Consider the following 18018-nt stretch of genomic DNA (forward strand, 5'->3'; position numbering starts at 1 on the left):
ACGGTGACACGCATGTACATGACCAGGTCACAAGCAGAAACATGGAGTGACACAAGGATAATGATCAGAGACATACAATCGGCCAGCACCCCTCACGAGCTGACTAAGTGGGCAAGGGTGGGTTTGAAGGATGAGGAGGACTGTTGGCGAACGAAGGATGCCAGCAAATGGTTGCTGCCTGACTCATATCTGATTCCCATACTGACAATGGCTCACTCCCCCGCACACATAGGATCTGCACCCATGATCGAACTCATTTCCAAAGTCTGGCATAACGACAAAATCCCTGACTCAGCCAGACGTCTAGTTCAGCAGTGCCTTATCTGCCTGCAACACAACCCCGGGAAAGGAACTGTAGTGCCCCGGGGAGGGTTTGGGACCCCCAATCACCCCTTTGAGGTCCTTCAGATGGATTACATCCAACTAGAGAGATGCCAAAACCTGAAGTATGTACTAGTCATTGTATGTGCCTTCAGTAAATGGGTAGAGGCCTATCCAACCCGTGACAACACTGCCATGACTACTGCCAAAGTACTACTGAAAGAATTCTTCCCTCGCTATGGCCTTTGCCGAATTTTATGGAGCGACAATGGCCCCCACTTCATAGCTGAGGTTATCCAACTAATCCTAAAGGGGTTGGGGGTGAAGCAACAATTCCATGCGGTCTTCCACCCCCAATCCGCTGGTCTAGTGGAACGCCATAATGCCACACTGAAGCTGAAACTGGCAAAAATAGTGGCCACCACTGGACTTAACTGGCCGGATGCCCTCCCACTGGCCTTGTTATCGATGCGCTCCACTCCCACCAAGCACCATCTGACCCCCTACGAGGTCGTGTTTGGGCGACCGATGAATCTCTGGACTGCTCCCAAACCGACCTCCATTCATGACGTCCCGGACGTCCTACTGTCTGATTATTTGTGCAAGTTAACTAAAACGTTGTCTGTCATTCATCAACAGGTGCAGCAGGCCATCCCCGATGCTTCCAGGGGCCCCGGCCACGACATCCAACCGGGAGATTTCGTATTGATACAGAATTTCCAGCGAACCAAGAGTCTGGAACCTCGGTGGACGGGCCCCTGGCAAGTGCTGATCACCACCCGAACGGCACTCCGAGTGGAGGGGAAGAAGCACTGGCTGCACGCGCATCATTGCCGAAAGGTCTCTGCAAACCTGGCCACGACAGAAAACGTCAGCACCCAAGAAGAGCTCCTGAGCAAAGACCGACCGATATTGGACTGTTATCCCGATACTGAGGCACTCGAACTTGCAAAATTCTCTGATCCCACTGTGCCATCCAGAGAAGGGTATTTCCTGCGTCGAAAGGAGGGAGCTTCGGCAAAGTAGGCCGCGGACTAAGTTAAATCTCAGAACGGTGACCTACACACAATCAAGGGTCGCCGGGAGAGAAGCTAAACGAGGTCTGTGGTTCTGCCCACTACCGAGCCCCTTGAAGGTGATGGAAGCGCCAAATAAGAAGATGATGGAAGCGCCAGATAAGAAGATGATGGAAGCAACGGGAAATACCCAGTATAGAAATCCAAAGACTGACAACCTGCACAAATCAAAGACAATTGCACTCTTCATTGTCTTCCTCTTCTGCCTCCTCCTCATAACCTCCTTCTGGATTCTGGAGGAAAGCACACCGGCTCATGAGGCATTGCTACCTACTGCACAGCCAACACCCCTGAAAGAGCCTCACCTAATCTCTCTGTCGCCTCAGCTCCGAGAAAGGCGCAGGGAATTCTGGAACAATTCCTTCGTGCAACTGTTGCACCAACACAACCTTGCTGCAAATGCTACGAACTGTTGGATCTGCGGGTTGCTCCCGCATGCCACTGGACACTCCATCCCCTTCATCCCTTCACCCTTCTCAGTTCACGGCTCTTGCCTCGCCTGGTTGATCCTCATGCAAGAGAGCCACAGGGACAACGCCACCTCCAGCCGGACAGTGTCACACTTCTACTCTGGGTTCTGGCTGAACAAAACAGGAAAGACCCCAGCTGCCCTGTGTCCTGCGCTCGCAGGCGCCACCTTCATCAAAGACATTCCAGCCAAAGAACGAGTCGAAGTACAGGTGCTCCACAATCCGGCCAGAACCACCTTCACTCATCTGCAAAAACAAACTACCGCCACTTTAACTGTGGCCCTGTCTGTTGTCAATGTCACAGGTCTCGTGTGTCTCGAAGGCCAGGGAACGCAGCTGGTGGGTTACAGCGCCTGCCGAATCACCAGAACATTGGACACAGCTGAACCCCCTTCTTTTGTTGCTTCTCCGAATATGTACTTTGTGTGTGGCACCAAGGCTTACACCTGGCTCCCGAGAGGTTGGAAGGGCACCTGTTATATTGCCTTCGTTCTTCCACCCACATATGTAGCCCCTGCCAACCACCACCGGCAGAGGCGTGCAGACGACCTTGGACAAGCCGACTCCACCGGAGCACAGTTCCTGGATGCAGCAAAGGGACTTGTTCCTCTGTGGGGCCCAATGGCAAACAGCCGTGCTATCCGACACCTGACCCAGGCAGTAGAAACAACGATCAACATCACGGCTGGCATCCTCGCCAACAACACTGCGGAGCTTCAGGCGGTCCGCCTCGTGACCCTTCAAAATCGTCTTGTCTTAGACGTGGTCCTAGCCGACCGAGGAGGAGCATGCCGCATCATCGGATCCAGCTGCTGCACCTACGTGCCAGACAACTCGCCTTCAGTCTACAAAGCCATTGAACACTTCCACAGACTGTCCTCAGAGGTTCACCAAGAACAGGAAGGATGGTCGCTTGGGAGCTGGTTTTGGGACACCTTGAAGAATTGGGGTTGGAAGTTGTTTTCCTTCGTGCTGGTACCTGTTGTGATATTATGTGGGTGTTGCCTAGGTATCCAATGTCTGCCACCTTTGTTCGGCCTTGTTTCTAATTGTATGTGCCCAAAGACTTTGGACTTCCGAAATGAGCACATGAGCCCCCTCTATGAAGTAGAAATACGTGGCCTTATGGGGATAAATCCGAACTGACAAGTTGGCGAGACATGTTAAAAGGGAGGACTGTGGAATTTTAGTTTGCGATCTGAACATCATCTGCGCCAGCTTGTCACCTATGTACTACGTGCACGGCAGCCATTTTAGATATCATGGTCTCCCTGTCCACGATCGATCGCCAGCGCGCCCCTCTGACCCAGCAAGCATCCTCCGCGCACCCTGGCTCCCCCTCCCTCCTTCTTATGAGCATGACCCTTCTGCATGACCCTGTCCTTGGGAGTCACGCCAGCGCCTGACCAACACCTCCTCTCCTCCCATGAATGCCCCTCTGTTGATAAACCTCCCCTCTGCGCTGGATTGTCCACACAGCATGAATACCACTCCATTGATGGCCCCTCACCCCGTGTCCGACTGTCCACACAGGTCCGAGGCCACTGCCTAAGCCGGGAGATATCATTTACTGCCCCTTATTGTATGAGGTCGCTCTCCTTCAAAGGACCCTCTATTGATCCAGGCCTCCCCACCCCCTGTGATATGATCAGGCGCACACATCCTAAGACTCGACGGAACACTCAGCTGCGTGATGACCCCCTCCTCTTATCAGCAGGTTGAGTACCTCTATTGTGAAGGTATATGGGGGTGGGATTAACACGAGGATTACGGGGATGTCTTTTCCTTGCTTTACAAAGTTCTGATTGTAATAAAGGAAGGTCACATGCCATAAACCAGTGTATAAGAGGCCAGGCCTCCGAGAGGCTGTTAGAGCACCTCGAGACGATACCTTGTTGTCTGATCTGATGTGTTCTGCTCCGTCGGAATAAACTTCTGTTTCCTGCCTTCTGGTCTCCGGCGCCTGCCTCATTGCTTGGTAAACTTGAATGGTACAAGGGCGGTTAGCGCCGGGCAAATCTTGAGAAAGGTCCTAGCCCTACCTTTTTCCACATACCGACTGAGCTAGCCGGGCTCCCACTTCAAGATCGTATGCAGACTAATCATTTTTTATGAAGGAAATCCATTCCTGGACAATTTTTGGGAGTTATTGCAGGTCTAATGCAAGATTAATCTCCATATTATGAGAGTCAATGCAATATTCAGGCAAAAATTACTTGTCTTCGCCCAACGTGGGGCTCGAACCCACGACCCTGAGATTAAGAGTCTCATGCTCTACCGACTGAGCTAGCCGGGCTCCCACTTCAATATGGTATGCAGACTAATCATTTTTTATGAAGGAAATCCATTCCTGGACAATTTTTGGGAGTTATTGCAGGTCTAATGCAAGATTAATCTCCATATTATGAGAGTCAATGCAATATTCAGGCAAAAATTACTCGTTTTCGCCCAACGTTGGGCTCGAACCCACGACCCTGAGATTAAGAGTCTCATGCTCTACCGACTGAGCTAGCCGGGCTCCCTCCTTAGGACAGTATGCAGACCAATCCCTTTTTGTGAAGTAAATCAAATCCTGGATATTCCTCTACTCTTGTTTTGCAAGGAAAGCCAGATTTATACATCCTTCAGAGGACAGAATGTCAAAAAAAATAAGAGAAAATGAAAACGGAAGTTGTGAGAACTTCATTTTGAGATTGCATAAGAATTCAAATTCCTCTCACATGCTAAAGAATACCTGAACCCTTTTGATTAAACCACTTTAGTTGTTATAATGAGACCATATTTGAAAGCCATCTGTGATTTTTCTGTTCTTACTCTGCAATGACCTTGGCAATGACAAGTTAAAAATAAAATGTATGCAAATTTTATAATGGAGAATGCGGGCATCGATCCCGCTACCTCTCGCATGCTAAGCGAGCACTCTACCATTTGAGCTAATTCCCCTGTGTGTTTAATCTGCATAACATGAAAAAAGTAACCTCACTGCCTTCCACACTTTATTTGAAGTCCAATTGCCCATAACAGTGTTCAGTTCACTCCTAACGTATGCCTTACCTCCACTTATGGGATGTTTTACAGTTCAGGTTGGCCTGTTTACTACTCGAATATGAGTGATATTGTGGTGTGTTCATCTAGACTCATACCCTACCTAATCTTGAAGTTAAATTTCCCACCAATGAGAAACCAAGGGAGATACCATTTTTGATAGTTATTGCATGTCTAATGCAAGAATAATCACCAGATTATGAGAGTCCAGCAAAAATTACTCATTTTCGCCCAACGTGGGGCTCGAACCCACGACCCTGAGATTAAGAGTCTCATGCTCTACCGACTGAGCTAGCCGGGCTCCCACTTCAAGATGGTATGCAGACTAATCATTTTTTATGAAGGAAATCCATTCCTGGACAATTTTTGGGAGTTATTGCATGTCTAATGCAATATTAATCTCCATATTATGAGAGTCAATGCAATATTCAGGCAAAAATTACTCATTTTCGCCCAACGTGGGGCTCGAACCCACGACCATGAGATTAAGAGTCTCATGCTCTACCGACTGAGCTAGCCGGGTTCCCTCCTTAAGACAGTATGCAGACCAATCCCTTTTTGTGAAGAAAATCAAATCCTGGATATTCATCTACTCTTGTTTTGCAAGGAAAGCCAGATTTATACATCCTTCAGAGGACAGAGTGTCAAAAAAAATAAGAGAAAATGAAAATGGAAGTTGTGAGAACTTCATTTTGAGATTGCATAAGAATTCAAATTCCTCTCACATGCTAAAGAATACCTGAACCCTTTTGATTAAACCACTTTAGTTGTTATAATGAGACCATATTTGAAAGCCATCTGTGATTTTTCTGTTCTTACTCTGCAATGACCTTGGCAATGACAAGTTAAAAATAAAATGTATGCAAATTTTATAATGGAGAATGCGGGCATCGATCCCGCTACCTCTCGCATGCTAAGCGAGCGCTCTACTATTTGAGCTAATTCCCCTGTGTTTTTAATCTGCATAACATGAAAAAAGTAACCTCACTGCCTTCCACACTTTATTTGAAGTCCAATTGCCCATAACAGTGTTCAGTTCACTCCTAACTTATGCCTTACCTCCACTTATGGGATGTTTTACAGTTCAGGTTGGCCTGTTTACTACTCGAATATGAGTGATATTGTGGTGTGTTCATCTAGACTTATACCCTACCTAATCTTGAAGTTAAATTTCCCACCAATGAGAAACCAAGGGAGATACCATTTTTGATAGTTATTGCATGTCTAATGCAAGAATAATCACCAGATTATGAGAGTCCAGCAAAAATGACTCATTTTCGCCCAACGTGGGGCTCGAACCCACGACCCTGAGATTAAGAGTCTCATGCTCTACCGACTGAGCTAGCCAGGCTCCCACTGCAAGATGGTATGCAGACTAATCATTTTTTATGAAGGAAATCCATTCCTGGACAATTTTTGGGAGTTATTGCATGTCTAATGCAATATTAATCTCCATATTATGAGAGTCAATGCAATATTCAGGCAAAAATTACTCATTTTCGCCCAACGTGGGGCTCGAACCCATGACCATGAGATTAAGAGTCTCATGCTCTACCGACTGAGCTAGCCAGGTTCCCTCCTTAAGACAGTATGCAGACCAATCCCTTTTTGTGAAGAAAATCAAATCCTGGATATTCCTCTACTCTTGTTTTGCAAGGAAAGCCAGATTTATACATCCTTCAGAGGACAGAGTGTCAAAAAAAATAAGAGAAAATGAAAATGGAAGTTGTGAGAACTTCATTTTGAGATTGCATAAGAATTCAAATTCCTCTCACATGCTAAAGAATACCTGAACCCTTTTGATTAAACCACTTTAGTTGTTATAATGAGACCATATTTGAAAGCCATCTGTGATTTTTCTGTTCTTACTCTGCAATGACCTTGGCAATGACAAGTTAAAAATAAAATGTATGCAAATTTTATAATAGAGAATGCGGGCATCAATCCCGCTACCTCTCGCATGCTAAGCGAGCGCTCTACCATTTGAGCTAATTCCCCTGTGTTTTTAATCTGCATAACATGAAAAAAGTAACCTCACTGCCTTCCACACTTTATTTGAAGTCCAATTGCCCATAACAGTGTTCAGTTCACTCCTAACTTATGCCTTACCTCCACTTATGGGATGTTTTACAGTTCAGGTTGGCCTGTTTACTACTCGAATATGAGTGATATTGTGGTGTGTTCATCTAGACTCATACCCTACCTAATCTTGAAGTTAAATTTCCCACCAATGAGAAACCAAGGGAGATACCATTTTTGATAGTTATTGCATGTCTAATGCAAGAATAATCACCAGATTATGAGAGTCCAGCAAAAATTACTCATTTTCCCCCAACGTGGGGCTCGAACCCACGACCCTGAGATTAAGAGTCTCATGCTCTACCGACTGAGCTAGCCGGGCTCCCACGTCAAGATGGTATGCAGACTAATCATTTTTTATGAAGGAAATCCATTCCTGGACAATTTTTGGCAGTTATTGCATGTCTAATGCAATATTAATCTACATATTATGAGAGTCAATGCAATATTCAGGCAAAATTTACTCATTTTCGCCCAACGTGGGGCTCGAACCCACGACCATGAGATTAAGAGTCTCATGCTCTACCGACTGAGCTAGCCGGGTTCCCTCCTTAAGACAGTATGCAGACCAATCCCTTTTTGTGAAGAAAATCAAATCCTGGATATTCCTCTACTCTTGTTTTGCAAGGAAAGCCAGATTTATACATCCTTCAGAGGACAGAGTGTCAAAAAAAATAAGAGAAAATGAAAATGGAAGTTGTGAGAACTTCATTTTGAGATTGCATAAGAATTCAAATTCCTCTCACATGCTAAAGAATACCTGAACCCTTTTGATTAAACCACTTTAGTTGTTATAATGAGACCATATTTGAAAGCCATCTGTGATTTTTCTGTTCTTACTCTGCAATGACCTTGGCAATGACAAGTTAAAAATAAAATGTATGCAAATTTTATTATGGAGAATGCGGGCATCGATCCCGCTACCTCTCGCATGCTAAGCGAGCGCTCTACCATTTGAGCTAATTCCCCTGTGTTTTTAATCTGCATAACATGAAAAAAGTAACCTCACTGCCTTCCACACTTTATTTGAAGTCCAATTGCCCATAACAGTGTTCAGTTCACTCCTAACTTATGCCTTACCTCCACTTATGGGATGTTTTACAGTTCATGTTGGCCTGTTTACTACTCGAATATGAGTGATATTGTGGTGTGTTCATCTAGACTCATACCCTACCTAATCTTGAAGTTAAATTTCCCACCAATGAGAAACCAAGGGAGATACCATTTTTGATAGTTATTGCATGTCTAATGCAAGAATAATCACCAGATTATGAGAGTCCAGCAAAAATTACTCATTTTCGCCCAACGTGGGGCTCGAACCCACGACCATGAGATTAAGAGTCTCATGCTCTACCGACTGAGCTAGCCGGGTTCCCTCCTTAAGACAGTATGCAGACCAATCCCTTTTTATGAAGAAAATCAAATCCTGGATATTCCTCTACTCTTGTTTTGCAAGGAAAGCCAGATTTATACATCCTTCAGAGGACAGAGTGTCAAAAAAAATAAGAGAAAATGAAAATGGAAGTTGTGAGAACTTCATTTTAAGATTGCATAAGAATTCAAATTCCTCTCACATGCTAAAGAATACCTGAACCCTTTTGATTAAACCACTTTAGTTGTTATAATGAGACCATATTTGAAAGCCATCTGTGATTTTTCTGTTCTTACTCTGCAATGACCTTGGCAATGACAAGTTAAAAATAAAATGTATGCAAATTTTATAATGGAGAATGCGGGCATCGATACCGCTACCTCTCGCATGCTAAGCAAGCGCTCTACCATTTGAGCTAATTCCCCTGTGTTTTTAATCTGCATAACATGAAAAAAGTAACCTCACTGCCTTCCACACTTAATTTGAAGTCCAATTGGCCATAACAGTGTTCAGTTCACTCCTAACTTATGCCTTACCTCCACTTATGGGATGTTTTACAGTTCAGGTTGGCCTGTTTACTACTCGAATATGAGTGATATTGTGGTGTGTTCATCTAGACTCATACCCTACCTAATCTTGAAGTTAAATTTCCCACCAATGAGAAACCAAGGGAGATACCATTTTTGATAGTTATTGCATGTCTAATGCAAGAATAATCACCAGATTATGAGAGTCCAGCAAAAATTTCTCATTTTCGCCCAACGTGGGGCTCGAACCCACGACCCTGAGATTAAGAGTCTCATGCTCTACCGACTGAGCTAGCCGGGCTCCCACTTCAAGATGGTATGCAGACTAATCATTTTTTATGAAGGAAATCCATTCCTGGACAATTTTTGGGAGTTATTGCATGTCTAATGCAATATTAATCTCCATATTATGAGAGTCAATGCAATATTCAGGCAAAAATTACTCATTTTCGCCCAACGTGGGGCTCGATCCAACGACCATGAGATTAAGAGTCTCATGCTCTACCGACTGAGCTAGCCGGGTTCCCTCCTTAAGACAGTATGCAGACCAATCCCTTTTTGTGAAGAAAATCAAATCCTGGATATTCCTCTACTCTTGTTTTGCAAGGAAAGCCAGATTTATACATCCTTCAGAGAACAGAGTGTCAAAAAAAATAAGAGAAAATGAAAATGGAAGTTGTGAGAACTTCATTTTGAGATTGCATAAGAATTCAAATTCCTCTCACATGCTAAAGAATACCTGAACCCTTTTGATTAAACCACTTTAGTTGTTATACTGAGACCATATTTGAAAGCCATCTGTGATTTTTCTGTTCTTACTCTGCAATGACCTTGGCAATGACAAGTTAAAAATAAAATGTATGCAAATTTTATAATGGAGAATGCAGGCATCGATCCCGCTACCTCTCGCATGCTAAGCGAGCGCTCTACCATTTGAGCTAATTCCCCTGTGTTTTTAATCTGCATAACATGAAAAAAGTAACCTCACTGCCTTCCACACTTTATTTGAAGTTCAATTGCCCATAACAGTGTTCAGTTCACTCCTAACTTATGCCTTACCTCCACTTATGGGATGTTTTACAGTTCAGGTTGGCCTGTTTACTACTCGAATATGAGTGATATTGTGGTGTGTTCATCTAGACTTATAACCTACCTAATCTTGAAGTTAAATTTCCCACCAATGAGAAACCAAGGGAGATACCATTTTTGATAGTTATTGCATGTCTAATGCAAGAATAATCACCAGATTATGAGAGTCCAGCAAAAATTACTCATTTTCGCCCAACGTGGGGCTCGAACCCACGACCCTGAGATTAAGAGTCTCATGCTCTACCGACTGGGCTAGCCGGGCTCCCACTTCAAGATGGTATGCAGACTAATCATTTTTTATGAAGGAAATCCATTCCTGGACAATTTTTGGGAGTTATTGCATGTCTAATGCAATATTAATCTTCATATTATGAGAGTCAATGCAATATTCAGGCAAAAATTACTCATTTTCGCCCAACGTGGGGCTCGAACCCACGACCATGAGATTAAGAGTCTCATGCTCTACCGACTGAGCTAGCCGGGTTCCCTCCTTAAGACAGTATGCAGACCAATCCCTTTTTATGAAGAAAATCAAATCCTGGATATTCCTCTACTCTTGTTTTGCAAGGAAAGCCAGATTTATACATCCTTCAGAGGACAGAGTGTCAAAAAAAATAAGAGAAAATGAAAATGGAAGTTGTGAGAACTTCATTTTGAGATTGCATAAGAATTCAAATTCCTCTCACATGCTAAAGAATACCTGAACCCTTTTGATTAAACCACTTTAGTTGTTATAATGAGACCATATTTGAAAGCCATCTGTGATTTTTCTGTTCTTACTCTGCAATGACCTTGGCAATGACAAGTTAAAAATAAAATGTATGCAAATTTTATAATGGAGAATGCGGGCATCGATACGGCTACCTCTCGGATGCTAAGCAAGCGCTCTACCATTTGAGCTAATTCCCCTGTGTTTTTAATCTGCATAACATGAAAAAAGTAACCTCACTGCCTTCCACACTTAATTTGAAGTCCAATTGGCCATAACAGTGTTCAGTTCACTCCTAACTTATGCCTTACCTCCACTTATGGGATGTTTTACAGTTCAGGTTGGCCTGTTTACTACTCGAATATGAGTGATATTGTGGTGTGTTCATCTAGACTCATACCCTACCTAATCTTGAAGTTACATTTCCCACCAATGAGAAACCAAGGGAGATACCATTTTTGATAGTTATTGCATGTCTAATGCAAGAATAATCACCAGATTATGAGAGTCCAGCAAAAATTTCTCATTTTCGCCCAACGTGGGGCTCGAACCCACGACCCTGAGATTAAGAGTCTCATGCTCTACCGACTGAGCTAGCCGGGCTCCCACTTCAAGATGGTATGCAGACTAATCATTTTTTATGAAGGAAATCCATTCCTGGACAATTTTTGGGAGTTATTGCATGTCTAATGCAATATTAATCTCCATATTATGAGAGTCAATGCAATAGTCAGGCAAAAATTACTCATTTTCGCCCAACGTGGGGCTCGATCCCACGACCATGAGATTAAGAGTCTCATGCTCTACCGACTGAGCTAGCCGGGTTCCCTCCTTAAGACAGTATGCAGACCAATCCCTTTTTGTGAAGAAAATCAAATCCTGGATATTCCTCTACTCTTGTTTTGCAAGGAAAGCCAGATTTATACATCCTTCAGAGAACAGAGTGTCAAAAAAAATAAGAGAAAATGAAAATGGAAGTTGTGAGAACTTCATTTTGAGATTGCATAAGAATTCAAATTCCTCTCACATGCTAAAGAATACCTGAACCCTTTTGATTAAACCACTTTAGTTGTTATACTGAGACCATATTTGAAAGCCATCTGTGATTTTTCTGTTCTTACTCTGCAATGACCTTGGCAATGACAAGTTAAAAATAAAATGTATGCAAATTTTATAATGGAGAATGCAGGCATCGATCCCGCTACCTCTCGCATGCTAAGCGAGCGCTCTACCATTTGAGCTAATTCCCCTGTGTTTTTAATCTGCATAACATGAAAAAAGTAACCTCACTGCCTTCCACACTTTATTTGAAGTTCAATTGCCCATAACAGTGTTCAGTTCACTCCTAACTTATGCCTTACCTCCACTTATGGGATGTTTTACAGTTCAGGTTGGCCTGTTTACTACTCGAATATGAGTGATATTGTGGTGTGTTCATCTAGACTTATACCCTACCTAATCTTGAAGTTAAATTTCCCACCAATGAGAAACCAAGGGAGATACCATTTTTGATAGTTATTGCATGTCTAATGCAAGAATAATCACCAGATTATGAGAGTCCAGCAAAAATTACTCATTTTCGCCCAACGTGGGGCTCGAACCCACGACCCTGAGATTAAGAGTCTCATGCTCTACCGACTGGGCTAGCCGGGCTCCCACTTCAAGATGGTATGCAGACTAATCATTTTTTATGAAGGAAATCCATTCCTGGACAATTTTTGGGAGTTATTGCATGTCTAATGCAATATTAATCTTCATATTATGAGAGTCAATGCAATATTCAGGCAAAAATTACTCATTTTCGCCCAACGTGGGGCTCGAACCCACGACCATGAGATTAAGAGTCTCATGCTCTACCGACTGAGCTAGCCGGGTTCCCTCCTTAAGACAGTATGCAGACCAATCCCTTTTTATGAAGAAAATCAAATCCTGGATATTCCTCTACTCTTGTTTTGCAAGGAAAGCCAGATTTATACATCCTTCAGAGGACAGAGTGTCAAAAAAAATAAGAGAAAATGAAAATGGAAGTTGTGAGAACTTCATTTTGAGATTGCATAAGAATTCAAATTCCTCTCACATGCTAAAGAATACCTGAACCCTTTTGATTAAACCACTTTAGTTGTTATAATGAGACCATATTTGAAAGCCATCTGTGATTTTTCTCTTCTTACTCTGCAATGACCTTGGCAATGACAAGTTAAAAATAAAATGTATGCAAATTTTATAATGGAGAATGCGGGCATCGATACGGCTACCTCTCGGATGCTAAGCAAGCGCTCTACCATTTGAGCTAATTCCCCTGTGTTTTTAATCTGCATAACATGAAAAAAGTAACCTCACTGCCTTCCACACTTAATTTGAAGTCCAATTGGCCATAACAGTGTTCAGTTCACTCCTAACTTATGCCTTACCTCCACTTATGGGATGTTTTACAGTTCAGGTTGGCCTGTTTACTACTCGAATATGAGTGATATTGTGGTGTGTTCATCTAGACTCATACCCTACCTAATCTTGAAGTTACATTTCCCACCAATGAGAAACCAAGGGAGATACCATTTTTGATAGTTATTGCATGTCTAATGCAAGAATAATCACCAGATTATGAGAGTCCAGCAAAAATTTCTCATTTTCGCCCAACGTGGGGCTCGAACCCACGACCCTGAGATTAAGAGTCTCATGCTCTACCGACTGAGCTAGCCGGGCTCCCACTTCAAGATGGTATGCAGACTAATCATTTTTTATGAAGGAAATCCATTCCTGGACAATTTTTGGGAGTTATTGCATGTCTAATGCAATATTAATCTCCATATTATGAGAGTCAATGCAATAGTCAGGCAAAAATTACTCATTTTCGCCCAACGTGGGGCTCGATCCCACGACCATGAGATTAAGAGTCTCATGCTCTACCGACTGAGCTAGCCGGGTTCCCTCCTTAAGACAGTATGCAGACCAATCCCTTTTTGTGAAGAAAATCAAATCCTGGATATTCCTCTACTCTTGTTTTGCAAGGAAAGCCAGATTTATACATCCTTCAGAGAACAGAGTGTCAAAAAAAATAAGAGAAAATGAAAATGGAAGTTGTGAGAACTTCATTTTGAGATTGCATAAGAATTCAAATTCCTCTCACATGCTAAAGAATACCTGAACCCTTTTGATTAAACCACTTTAGTTGTTATACTGAGACCATATTTGAAAGCCATCTGTGATTTTTCTGTTCTTACTCTGCAATGACCTTGGCAATGACAAGTTAAAAATAAAATGTATGCAAATTTTATAATGGAGAATGCAGGCATCGATCCCGCTACCTCTCGCATGCTAAGCGAGCGCTCTACCATTTGAGCTAATTCCCCTGTGTTTTTAATCTGCATAACATGAAAAAAGTAACCTCACTGCCTTCCACACTTTATTTGAAGTTCAATTGCCCATAACAGTGTTCAGTTCACTCCTAACTTATGCCTTACCTCCACTTATGGGATGTTTTACAGTTCAGGTTGGCCTGTTTACTACTCGAATATGAGTGATATTGTGGTGTGTTCATCTAGACTTATACCCTACCTAATCTTGAAGTTAAATTTCCCACCAATGAGAAACCAAGGGAGATACCATTTTTGATAGTTATTGCATGTCTAATGCAAGAATAATCACCAGATTATGAGAGTCCAGCAAAAATTACTCATTTTCGCCCAACGTGGGGCTCGAACCCACGACCCTGAGATTAAGAGTCTCATGCTCTACCGACTGGGCTAGCCGGGCTCCCACTCCAAGATGGTATGCAGACTAATCTTTTTTTATGAAGGAAATCCATTCCTGGACAATTTTTGGGAGTTATTGCATGTCTAATGCAATATTAATCTTCATATTATGAGAGTCAATGCAATATTCAGGCAAAAATTACTCATTTTCGCCCAACGTGGGGCTCGAACCCACGACCATGAGATTAAGAGTCTCATGCTCTACCGACTGAGCTAGCCGGGTTCCCTCCTTAAGACAGTATGCAGACCAATCCCTTTTTATGAAGAAAATCAAATCCTGGATATTCCTCTACTCTTGTTTTGCAAGGAAAGCCAGATTTATACATCCTTCAGAGGACAGAGTGTCAAAAAAAATAAGAGAAAATGAAAATGGAAGTTGTGAGAACTTCATTTTGAGATTGCATAAGAATTCAAATTCCTCTCACATGCTAAAGAATACCTGAACCCTTTTGATTAAACCACTTTAGTTGTTATAATGAGACCATATTTGAAAGCCATCTGTGATTTTTCTGTTCTTACTCTGCAATGACCTTGGCAATGACAAGTTAAAAATAAAATGAATGCAAATTTTATAATGGAGAATGCGGGCATCGATCCCGCTACCTCTCGCATGCTAAGCGAGCGCTCTACCATTTGAGCTAATTCCCCTGTGTTTTTAATCTGCATAACATGAAAAAAGTAACCTCACTGCCTTCCACACTTTATTTGAAGTCCAATTGCCCATAACAGTGTTCAGTTCACTCCTAACTTATGCCTTACCTCCACTTATGGGATGTTTTACAGTTCATGTTGGCCTGTTTACTACTCGAATATGAGTGATATTGTGGTGTGTTCATCTAGACTCATACCCTACCTAATCTTGAAGTTAAATTTCCCACCAATGAGAAACCAAGGGAGATACCATTTTTGATAGTTATTGCATGTCTAATGCAAGAATAATCACCAGATTATGAGAGTCCAGCAAAAATTACTCATTTTCGCCCAACGTGGGGCTCGAACCCACGACCCTGAGATTAAGAGTCTCATGCTCTACCGACTGAGCTAGCCGGGCTCCCACTTCAAGATGGTATGCAGACTAATCATTTTTTATGAAGGAAATCCATTCCTGGACAATTTTTGGGAGTTATTGCATGTCTAATGCAAGATTAATCTCCATAATTTGAGAGTCAATGCAATATTCAGGCAAAAATTACTCATTTTCGCCCAACGTGGGCCTCGAACCCACGACCATGAGATTAAGAGTCTCATGCTCTCCCGACTGAGCTAGCCGGGTTCCCTCCTTAAGACAGTATGCAGACCAATCCCTTTTTATGAAGAAAATCAAATCCTGGATATTCCTCTACTCTTGTTTTGCAAGGAAAGCCAGATTTTTACATCCTTCAGAGAACAGAGTGTCAAAAAAAATAAGAGAAAATGAAAATGGAAGTTGTGAGAACTTCATTTTAAGATTGCATAAGAATTCAAATTCCTCTCACATGCTAAAGAATACCTGAACCCTTTTGATTAAACCACTTTAGTTGTTATACTGAGACCATATTTGAAAGCCATCTGTGATTTTTCTGTTCTTACTCTGCAATGACCTTGGCAATGACAAGTTAAAAATAAAATGTATGCAAATTTTATAATGGAGAATGCAGGCATCGATCCCACTACCTCTCGCATGCTAATCGAGCGCTCTACCATTTGAGCTAATTCCCCTGTGTTTTTAATCTGCATAACATGAAAAAAGTAACCTCACTGCCTTCCACACTTTATTTGAAGACCAATTGCCCATAACAGTGTTCAGTTCACTCCTAACTTATGCCTTACCTCCACTTATGGGATGTTTTACAGTTCAGGTTGGCCTGTTTACTACTCGAATATGAGTGATATTGTGGTGTGTTCATCTAGACTTATACCCTACCTAATCTTGAAGTTAAATTTCCCACCAATGAGAAACCAAGGGAGATACCATTTTTGATAGTTATTGCATGTCTAATGCAAGAATAATCACCAGATTATGAGAGTCCAGCAAAAATTACTCATTTTCGCCCAACGTGGGGCTCGAACCCACGACCCTGAGATTAAGAGTCTCATGCTCTACCGACTGAGCTAGCCGGGCTCCCTCCTTAAGACAGTATGCAGACCAATCCCTTTTTGTGAAGAAAATCAAATCCTGGATATTCCTCTACTCTTGTTTTGCAAGGAAAGCCAGATTTATACATCCTTCAGAGGACAGAGTGTCAAAAAAAATAAGAGAAAATGAAAATGGAAGTTGTGAGAACTTCATTTTAAGATTGCATAAGAATTCAAATTCCTCTCGCTAAAGAATACCTGAACCCTTTTGATTAAACCACTTTAGTTGTTATAATGAGACCATATTTGAAAGCCATCTGTGATTTTTCTGTTCTTATTCTGCAATGACCTTGGAAATGACAAGTTAAAAATAAAATGTATGCAAATTTTATAATGGAGAATGCGGGAATCGATCCCGCTACCTCTCGCATGCTAAGCAAGCGCTCTACCATTTGAGCTAATTCCCCTGTGTTTTTAGTCTGCATAACATGAAAAAAGTAACCTCACTGCCTTCCACACTTTATTTGAAGTCCAATTGCCCATAACAGTGTTCAGTTCACTCCTAACTTATGCCTTACCTCCACTTATGGGATGTTTTACAGTTCAGGTTGGCCTGTTTACTACTCGAATATGAGTGATATTGTGGTGTGTTCATCTAGACTCATACCCTACCTAATCTTGAAGTTAAATTTCCCACCAATGAGAAACCAAGGGAGATACCATTTTTGATAGTTATTGCATGTCTAATGCAAGAATAATCACCAGATTATGAGAGTCCAGCAAAAATTACTCATTTTCGCCCAACGTGGGGCTCGAACCCACGACCCTGAGATTAAGAGTCCCATGCTCTACCGACTGAGCTAGCCGGGCTACCACTTCAAGATGGTATGCAGACTAATCATTTTTTATGAAGGAAATCCATTCCTGGACAATTTTTGGGAGTTATTGCATGTCTAATGCAAGATTAATCTCCATATTATGAGAGTCAATGCAATATTCAGGCAAAAATTACTCATTTTCGCCCAACGTGGGGCTCGAACCCACGACCATGAGATTAAGAGTCTCATGCTCTACCGACTGAGCTAGCCGGGCTCCCTCCTTAAGACAGTATGCAGACCAATCCCTTTTTGTGAAGAACATCAAATCCTGGATATTTCTCTACTCTTGTTTTGTAAGGAAAGCCAGATTTATACATCCTTCAGAGGACAGAGTGTCAAAAAAAAATAAGAGAAAATGAAAATGGAAGTTGTGAGAACTTCATTTTGAGATTGCATAAGAATTCAAATTCCTCTCACATGCTAAAGAATACCTGAACCCTTTTGATTAAACCACTTTAGTTGTTATAATGAGACCATATTTGAAAGCCATCTGTGATTTTTCTGTTCTTACTCTGCAATGACCTTGGAAATGACAAGTTAAAAATAAAATGTATGCAAATTTTATAATGGAGAATGCGGGAATCGATCCCGCTACCTCTCGCATGCTAAGCAAGCGCTCTACCATTTGAGCTAATTCCCCTGTGT

At 42.2% G+C, this 18018-nt stretch overlaps 12 non-coding genes across 12 annotated transcripts; all 12 read right to left on the reverse strand.

Moving 5' to 3' along the window:
• Nucleotides 1-4090: 4090 nt before the first annotated feature.
• Nucleotides 4091-4163, reverse strand: TRNAK-CUU (transfer RNA lysine (anticodon CUU)). Its single transcript has one exon. It is a non-coding gene; the product is annotated as a tRNA-Lys (tRNA).
• A 977-nt stretch (nucleotides 4164-5140) lies between these two features.
• Nucleotides 5141-5213, reverse strand: TRNAK-CUU (transfer RNA lysine (anticodon CUU)). Its single transcript has one exon. It is a non-coding gene; the product is annotated as a tRNA-Lys (tRNA).
• Nucleotides 5214-7887: 2674 nt separating this feature from the next.
• Nucleotides 7888-7960, reverse strand: TRNAA-AGC (transfer RNA alanine (anticodon AGC)). Its single transcript has one exon. It is a non-coding gene; the product is annotated as a tRNA-Ala (tRNA).
• Nucleotides 7961-9118: 1158 nt separating this feature from the next.
• TRNAK-CUU (transfer RNA lysine (anticodon CUU)) lies at nucleotides 9119-9191 on the reverse strand. Its single transcript has one exon. It is a non-coding gene; the product is annotated as a tRNA-Lys (tRNA).
• A 2027-nt stretch (nucleotides 9192-11218) lies between these two features.
• TRNAK-CUU (transfer RNA lysine (anticodon CUU)) lies at nucleotides 11219-11291 on the reverse strand. The gene has a single exon. It is a non-coding gene; the product is annotated as a tRNA-Lys (tRNA).
• A 2027-nt stretch (nucleotides 11292-13318) lies between these two features.
• Nucleotides 13319-13391, reverse strand: TRNAK-CUU (transfer RNA lysine (anticodon CUU)). Its single transcript has one exon. It is a non-coding gene; the product is annotated as a tRNA-Lys (tRNA).
• A 1624-nt stretch (nucleotides 13392-15015) lies between these two features.
• On the reverse strand, nucleotides 15016-15088 carry TRNAA-AGC (transfer RNA alanine (anticodon AGC)). Its single transcript has one exon. It is a non-coding gene; the product is annotated as a tRNA-Ala (tRNA).
• Nucleotides 15089-15418: 330 nt separating this feature from the next.
• TRNAK-CUU (transfer RNA lysine (anticodon CUU)) lies at nucleotides 15419-15491 on the reverse strand. The gene has a single exon. It is a non-coding gene; the product is annotated as a tRNA-Lys (tRNA).
• A 977-nt stretch (nucleotides 15492-16468) lies between these two features.
• TRNAK-CUU (transfer RNA lysine (anticodon CUU)) lies at nucleotides 16469-16541 on the reverse strand. Its single transcript has one exon. It is a non-coding gene; the product is annotated as a tRNA-Lys (tRNA).
• Nucleotides 16542-16889: 348 nt separating this feature from the next.
• Nucleotides 16890-16962, reverse strand: TRNAA-AGC (transfer RNA alanine (anticodon AGC)). Its single transcript has one exon. It is a non-coding gene; the product is annotated as a tRNA-Ala (tRNA).
• A 552-nt stretch (nucleotides 16963-17514) lies between these two features.
• TRNAK-CUU (transfer RNA lysine (anticodon CUU)) lies at nucleotides 17515-17587 on the reverse strand. The gene has a single exon. It is a non-coding gene; the product is annotated as a tRNA-Lys (tRNA).
• Nucleotides 17588-17940: 353 nt separating this feature from the next.
• Nucleotides 17941-18013, reverse strand: TRNAA-AGC (transfer RNA alanine (anticodon AGC)). The gene has a single exon. It is a non-coding gene; the product is annotated as a tRNA-Ala (tRNA).
• Between the last annotated feature and the right edge of the window lie 5 nt (nucleotides 18014-18018).

This window comes from Lissotriton vulgaris, chromosome 1_1 (genome assembly GCF_964263255.1).
Source record: "Lissotriton vulgaris chromosome 1_1, aLisVul1.2, whole genome shotgun sequence".
Taxonomy (NCBI): domain Eukaryota; kingdom Metazoa; phylum Chordata; class Amphibia; order Caudata; family Salamandridae; genus Lissotriton; species Lissotriton vulgaris.